Raw genomic sequence first — 7,359 nt, 5'->3', positions numbered from 1 at the left:
CAGGCCTCCTCCATGGCCAGTCCAATCAGGCATTTCTTCATGGGTGAGAACCCATCAGTCTCACTTTGATCTTGCCCTGTTATGTACACTGCTGCAATCTGGATGCTACCCAGACCAGTTCATCTCCTGAGCAAAGATTTGATTATTTTCACCTGGTCCTCCACAGCAAACCAACAAAAAGAGTATCTAAGCTTCCATCATTGGCCAGCTGCCTTGCTTCGTTTTCACTGTGGGCTATGGCATGATATGCAAACATGCCGCAAATGAACACATAGAATAAGACGCGACCAATGAGCAGTCAGGACACTCAGAGGTGGCATCTCACTATAAATCATACACCACCTCTTTCCACAGACCAACATCTACAGAGTGAGACAGGGTGTATCCTCAGCATCACAGCCCAGCACGTGGCTCAGAGCAAGGCTGGTTCAGTTAGACTGAGTTACTACATTTAGATTAGCAGGGATTCGAACTCATTGAGAACTGTGCTAATAGTCCAATAAAACACATTGAACTCACTTCAAAGTCTGGAGCATCTTTTATTCAAAACTGCATCAAGTGGCACCTTGTGTTATTCCAAATTACATAACACAACAGGCCAGACTCAGGAACCATGCTGTTCTACAAAGCATATGGCTATATTTGGCCAACACTATGCAATCTTATCATGATAAATCCTCAGTCCCAGATATCATTCATTTCACCAAAAAGGTGTTAATGAACTTAGCACGAACTGCTTTCACCAGGAGGATATTCCATATGTCAGCAACTCCACAAGAATAGCAATCTTTGTGAGTTGAAGTCTTGCTTCAGGCCTGTTCATTCTGTGTGCGTCCTTTTGTTGTGAGTTCACGATGCAAACAAATAACATGCTCAAACCTATGCTATCTAGTGTTTTCTAACGATCTTTACTTGTATGTCAACCCTGGTTCTGTGGGTAACTCTCTTGTCTGAATCAGAAGGGTATGGATTCAAGGCTCGTTCCAGAGACCGCCTCGATTTGGACAAGATGTTGAACGGAGACCTCCTCTGCCCTCTCAGGTATACACGGACGATCCAAGGGTATCATTTGGAGCAGGGGAATTCTCCTCGGCAACAGAAGGAAGGAGTTGGATTTATTGCAGCCAATGAAGATCCTTTCAAAGTGTAACCGCTGTCGTAATGCAGGAAATACAGCAGCCAATGTGGGCACAGCAAGATCCCACAGACCGCAATGTGATAATGACAAGATAATCAGGGTTTGTGATGCTGACTGGGGGATAAATATTGGCCTCTGGTACCTTTGTTTGAAATAGAGCAGGGATTTTTTTTCTGTCCACTTCAAAGGTGTCTCGGTGTAATATCTCATCCTCAATCCACACCAAAGGAAACACATTGGTGTCTGTGTGAATTGCTGTGTGCAAATTTGGTGCTGCAATTCCTTCATTACAACAGTGACTTACACTTCAGAGAGGTATTTCAATGGCTGTAAAGCATTTCGGGACATCCTGAGGTCCTGAAAAGCAAGAGTTCTTTCTTTCCTATCTCCTTTCAATCTTCTTTTTACTAATGAAAACAGTTTAAGGGAGATTGCCTCAGGCTTGTGCTGGGGGCCATAATATCAGCCAGGCGGAGTGAACATTAGGAAATAGGTTGGGTTGGAAATCAATATACTGGAAACCCCTCAATATCCCAACATTCAAATTTCCATAGAATCCATAGAATTCTACGGATTCAAATTGAATGATGTGCTTCTCACCGAGCCCGATTCCCTGGTTTGTTTTGCACGGCTCATCCTGTGCAACCAGGACTTTCTCCAGGGCTCAGTTCTGAGATTTTACCTTTCCACATCGGAATTGTCAATTGCCAGAAACTCATTGCTCTTCCCCAGACCCTCTCCCAGCAGCGCAAAAGTAAAGCTCCATGTTCGGTATCTGGCATTCGAGATGTGATGTACACGCAGTTAGAATGATTTATACATAGCAGAGCAATGTGCTCTGTGCGGTTGTGCCAATTAACAGTCATCCTGTTTGGTAACAGGCTTATATATACTGGGCACCCTCATTAGTCAATAACCAAACAAAAACTAGACGCTAGATATGTCAAATGATATGGGGAGATCATGGGAGTATGGATTTGAGATTCGATCAATCATAATTACACTGAATGGCGGAGCAGACTCGAGGGAATAAATGGCCTACTCCTGCTCGTATTTCCTAATAATAATATTTATTGTCACAAGTAGGCTTACATTAACACTGAAATGAAGTTACTGTGAAAATCCCCTAGTCGCCACATTCCAGCACCTGTTCGGGTACACCGAGGGCGAATTTAGAATGTCCAAATTACCTAACAGCACGTCTTTCAGGACTTGTGGGAGGAAACCAGAGCACCCGGAGGAAACCCACGCAGACACGGGGAGGATGTGCAGACTCCGCACAGACAGTGACCCAAGCAGGGAATCGAACCTGGGACCCTGGCGTGGTGAAGCAACAATGCTAACCACTGTGCTACCGTGTCTGTGCTTCTTATGGAAAGTCTTTTCCTTGACATAGTTTAGATGCTGTAGTAATAGATGGGATCTGGCCACTCCTGACCAGCACTTGAATGTAAGGGAGTCCTGCATTTCATGGAGTCATAGAATGATTGAACACAAAGAAGGCCATTCAGTTCATCATCTCTGTGCTGGCATTTTGGAACGCACACCAAGGTGTATGTCTCTGCAATGATGGATAGTGCAGGTGATAGCTGTGACACGTCATCTGTGTCCTCCTCGGAATGTCCTCTCAGGTGTTGTCGAGGGTGGCCAGGGTGCCACTGCAGGTCCTGCAAGGCAAGGGACATGGTTTCAGTACATGACCTGGGTTTAGACAACAAAAACTCACTTGAAACTGGTCATCTGGATGACGGTGAAGTGGATCCTCACTTTTCTGTCGCAAGCCAACCTCGCTCTCTGTGCTCTCACTCCTTTTCTCTCTCTCTCTCTCTCTCACTCTCTGTGGTTGTGGGCTACCCTCTCCTGCAGGGACACAAAAGGGGATGAGCTGTATGCTAGGCAGGTCATAGGTCAAGGCCAACTGTCTTTAGTGGCCACTGCGCCTAAGCTGGGCGGGGCTCTGAGTGCCCAGAGAGGTCAGGTTTGAAGATGGTACATGGGAGGTCGGATGCTGGGAACCTATGAGCTGGCAGCTTGTGGGTTCAAGTGACATTCCGATGGTTGGCGGACGGGTGCCAAGGGGAGACAGAGGACACTTACCCTGGCTGATCGTAATAGGTTCTTCAATTTTATCCCCACATTGAACCCTTGTCCTCTTTATCATGCTGCTGGCACTGACAAGTGTTGCCACCGTCTCCCAGGTGGCATTGATAACCTTACTGGAAGGCCTCCTGCCAACCTATGGGTAAATTGTGGCCAGCCTCTCTTCCACGGCATCCAGCAATCGAGTGAGGGCCTCCTCCATGACCTGGGATCTGGTCTTCGACCTGCCATCCTCCTGGCTTGAATCAGATCAAGGCTGTGGAGCTGTTTAAATGCAGCTCTCCCTTGATTGGAGTGCTCAGGTGACCCCCTGGGCGGGCGAATCAGATACTTTGGGCGGGATTCTCCGACCCCCCCGCCGGGTCGGAGAACCCCGGGGGGCGGTGTGAATCCCGCCCCGCCGCTTTCACGCCGTCTGCTGTATTATCCAGTGCCGTTTATCGGGCGGTGATCACGCCACGCCGATCAGGGGCCGTTGGTAGCGACCCCCCCGAAAATTCTCTGCGCCCCGATGGGCCGAGCAGCCGTCAGTTTCTGGCCAGTCCTACCGCCGTGGATTGGACACGGTCCCACACGGCGGGACCTGGCTGGTAGGCCAGCTGGTGCGATCCTCGGGGGGGGGGGGGGGGGGGGTGGGGGGGGGGGGGGGGTGTGCGGGGGATCCGGCCCCGGGGGGCCCCCACGGTGGCCTGGCCCGCGATCGGAACCCACCGACCTGACGGCGGGCCTGTGCCGTGGGGGCTCTCCTTCCTTCTGTGCCGGGCCCTGTGGGGCTCCGCCATGGCCGGTGTGGAGAAGACAACCCCCCTGCGCATGCGGCAGAATATGTCGGCCGGTCTGCGCATGCGCTAAACCACGCCAGCGGTTCTACGCACGCGCTAACTCGCACAGCCCCTTCGGCGCCAGCTGGCACGGCGCCAACCCCTCCGCCGCCGGCCTGACCCCCAGAAGTGCGGAGAATTCCTAAACATCCGGTTGGCCCGGCGTCGGAGTGGTTTGCGCCGTTCTTGGCGCTGGCGTCGGGCCAATTCGCCGATTGCGGTGAATCCCGCCCTTTGTGTCTCACGTGGGAAAACATTACGGGTTGCATTCTCCAATTTTGAAACTAAGCGCTGACCCTGGCATGGGAACAGTGGCGTTTTACGACCGAAAAAATGGCGCAAAAAGGCCACCGATTCCCCGTCTGGATGGGGGCTAGCAGGCAGGCTGCGTAGAGCCCCCTGCTCTAGCTGCGAACACGGTCGGAGAATTGCTGGGTCCGTGGCTGTGCATGCCCACGGCCATGTGGGCGGTGCTACATGGGGCCGGCCCCGCACGAACCCGGCCTGACAAATAGTGACTCCCCTTTGGCCAGGCTCGCCACCCCCGGACCAACCCCACCATTGCTCCCAGCTCCCGCCAAAGCCCCCCCCCTGCCCAGGGGATAATGTCCTGAGGCCGACCACACGGCGTGCGGCGTACTTCTGGAAGTACACCGATTTGGAGAGGGCGGAGCATCGCAAAAGCATCGCCGACCCCGATTTCGGCGACAATGTGGATTCTCAGGCCGATCGGCGAACGCGATTTCGGCGATTTCGGCGTTGGAGACCGGAGAATCCCGCCCTTCTTTTTCAATGTGCTTAAAGATTGTGATCCAGGTCACGTGACTGGGGCCATTGGGAATGGCACTGATTTTCATACTGGAAATGACACTTTTTGGAGGAAGTTCCGCCCTATATCAGCGGTTCTCCTGCACAGCCGGAAACCACATTGGATTTCTGGAACTACTTCTTCTCTGATTGGCAGGATGCAGTTCATGAGGATTCATGTGAGGCCACCAAGCCCATCTATGGACCAATAACAAACAGTGCTTCTTAATAAGGAGGAGATGTTGGGCATCTTAAAAAGCATTAAAGTGAGATAAGTCTCCTGGGACTGATGGGATCTACCCCAGAATACTGAGGGAGGCAGGGAGGATATTGCTGGGGCCTTCACGGTAATCTTTGTATCCTCACTGGCTACATGTGAAGTTCCAAAAGACTGGAGAGTAGCCAATGTTGTTCATTGTTTAAGAAGGGCAGCAGGGATAATCCAGGAAATTATAGGCTGGTGAGCTTTACGTCAGTGGTAGGGAAATTATTGGAAAAGGTTATTAGAGATAGGATTTACACATTTGGAAACAAATAGACGTATTAATGATGGACAGTATGGTTTTGTGAAGGGGAGGTCGTGCCTCACTGATGCACTATTAATTACAACGAGACGAGAGTAGAGAGTAATCGAGGCTTTATTAAGCAGAGATGTGTGGCCTCCTGCAGCTGCTACCAGAAATGGGACACACATTTATACTCCACCTACTGGGCGGAGCCAGCAGGCAGGGATCTACCCCCGTACCTGTAGTACAGGAGCCTTACCGTATTGCCTCTAATACAACTATTATACAAACAGTGGTAGCTACCACATTCACCCCCCTGTTAAAAAAGAGTCCAGCGGAGGTGGAGGAAAAACTAGTTACAGGTTTGCGAGGATTTAAAGGTTACAGTCTGGTGAAAATTTACAAATCTTGCCAGTCGGGTGCCTTGATCCTCCGCTGTGAGCGCCGCAGGCCCGGGGTGATGCAGGCGCCGACTTGTCGCCTGTGACTCCGGGAGCGTGTTGTCCTCACCTTCATCCCCGGGTGGAACCAGTGGGAGGACGGATCGTCCAGGGGCGGGGGCTGTAGTGAGGTGCGCTGGGGGGAGGGTGGGTGGTGCCGGGGCAATCGGAGGGGGTAGTTGTCAGGTGGTGTTGGGCCGGGATGGGGATCCAGCTGGTGCTAGGTCCCTGAGGGAGACTGTGTCCTGGCGGCCATCGGGGTACGCCACGTAGGCGTACTGCGGGTGCACATGCAGCAGTTGTACCCTTTCGACCAACGGGTCCACCTTGTGGAGCCGCACATGTTTGCGGAGGAGGACGGGTCCAGGAGCTGCCAGCCACGTTGGGAGCGATACCCCGGAGGTGGACCTCCTAGGGAAGGCAAGGAGACGTTCATGAGGGGTCTCGTTAGCCGCGGTGCAGAGGAGCGATCTGATGGAGTGGAACGCGTCGGGGAGGACCTCCTGCCAGCGGGAGACCGGGAGACTTTTAGACCTCAGGGCCAGCAGGACGGCCTTCCAGACCGTCCCGTTCTCCCTCTCAACCTGCCCATTTCCCCGGGGGTTGTAGCTGGTCATCCTGCTCGAGGCAATGCCCTTGCTGAGCAGGAACTGGCGCAGCTCATCGCTCATAAAGGAGGATCCCCGGTCGCTGTGGACGTAAGCGGGGAAACCGAACAGGGCGAAGATGGTGTTGAGTGCTTTAATGACAGTGGCAGACATCATATCGGGGTTTGGGATGGCGAAAGGGAATCTGGAGTATTCATCGACTACGTTCAGGAAGTACGTGTTTCGGTCGGTGGAGGGGAGGGGCCCTTTGAAGTCCACGCTGAGGCGTTCAAAGGGGCGGGAGGCCTTCACCAGGTGCGCTCGGTCTCGCCAGCAGAAGTGCGGTTTGCACGCCGCGCAGACCTGGCAGTCCCTGGTGACAGAGACCATGGTGTAGGGTACTGGAAAAATTTGAAAGGTTAGCGTCGTGGTCCTGCTGGTCGTGGCCGCAGGTGGTGATGTTATCTAGGTACAGGAAGGTTGTCCGCAGCCCGTACCAGTCAACCATTCGGTCCATCTCTCGCTGGAAGACCGAGACCCCATTGGTGACGCCGAAGGGAACCCTAAGGAAGTGGTAAAGGCGGCCGTCTGCTTCGAATGCAGTGTATTGGCGGTCTGCCTTGCGGATGGGGAGCTGGTGGTGGGCAGATTTCAGGTCCACTGTAGAAAAGACCCAGTACTGTGCAACCTGATTGACCATATCAGATATGCGTGGGAGAGGGTACGCGTCGAGCTGTGTGTACCGATTGATGGTCTGACTGTAGTCAACGACCATCCTGTGTTTCTCCCCAGTCTTTACTACTACCACTTGGGCTCTCCAGGGACTGTTGCTGGCCTCAATGATGCCTTCCCGCAGCAGCCGCTGGACCTCAGACCTGATGAAGGTCCGGTCCTGGGCACTGTACCGTCTGCTCCTGGTGGCGACGGGTTTGCAATCCGGGGTGAGGTTTGCAAACAGGG

The 7,359-nt window shown here is 52.8% G+C and overlaps 1 long non-coding RNA gene across 1 annotated transcript in view; it reads right to left on the bottom strand.

Moving 5' to 3' along the window:
- Positions 1-519: 519 nt before the first annotated feature.
- LOC140428783 (uncharacterized) overlaps positions 520-7,359 on the bottom strand; it is a 43,173-nt gene continuing 36,333 nt past the window's right edge. The window contains exon 2 of the long non-coding RNA XR_011948882.1: positions 520-2,805. This is a non-coding gene — a long non-coding RNA (uncharacterized lncRNA). The remainder of the gene's footprint in view (positions 2,806-7,359) is intronic.

This window comes from Scyliorhinus torazame, chromosome 8 (assembly GCF_047496885.1).
Source record: "Scyliorhinus torazame isolate Kashiwa2021f chromosome 8, sScyTor2.1, whole genome shotgun sequence".
Taxonomy (NCBI): Eukaryota; Metazoa; Chordata; class Chondrichthyes; order Carcharhiniformes; family Scyliorhinidae; genus Scyliorhinus; species Scyliorhinus torazame.
Note: the sequence above shows the minus strand (reverse complement) of the source record. Positions and strands in the feature narration are given on the sequence as shown.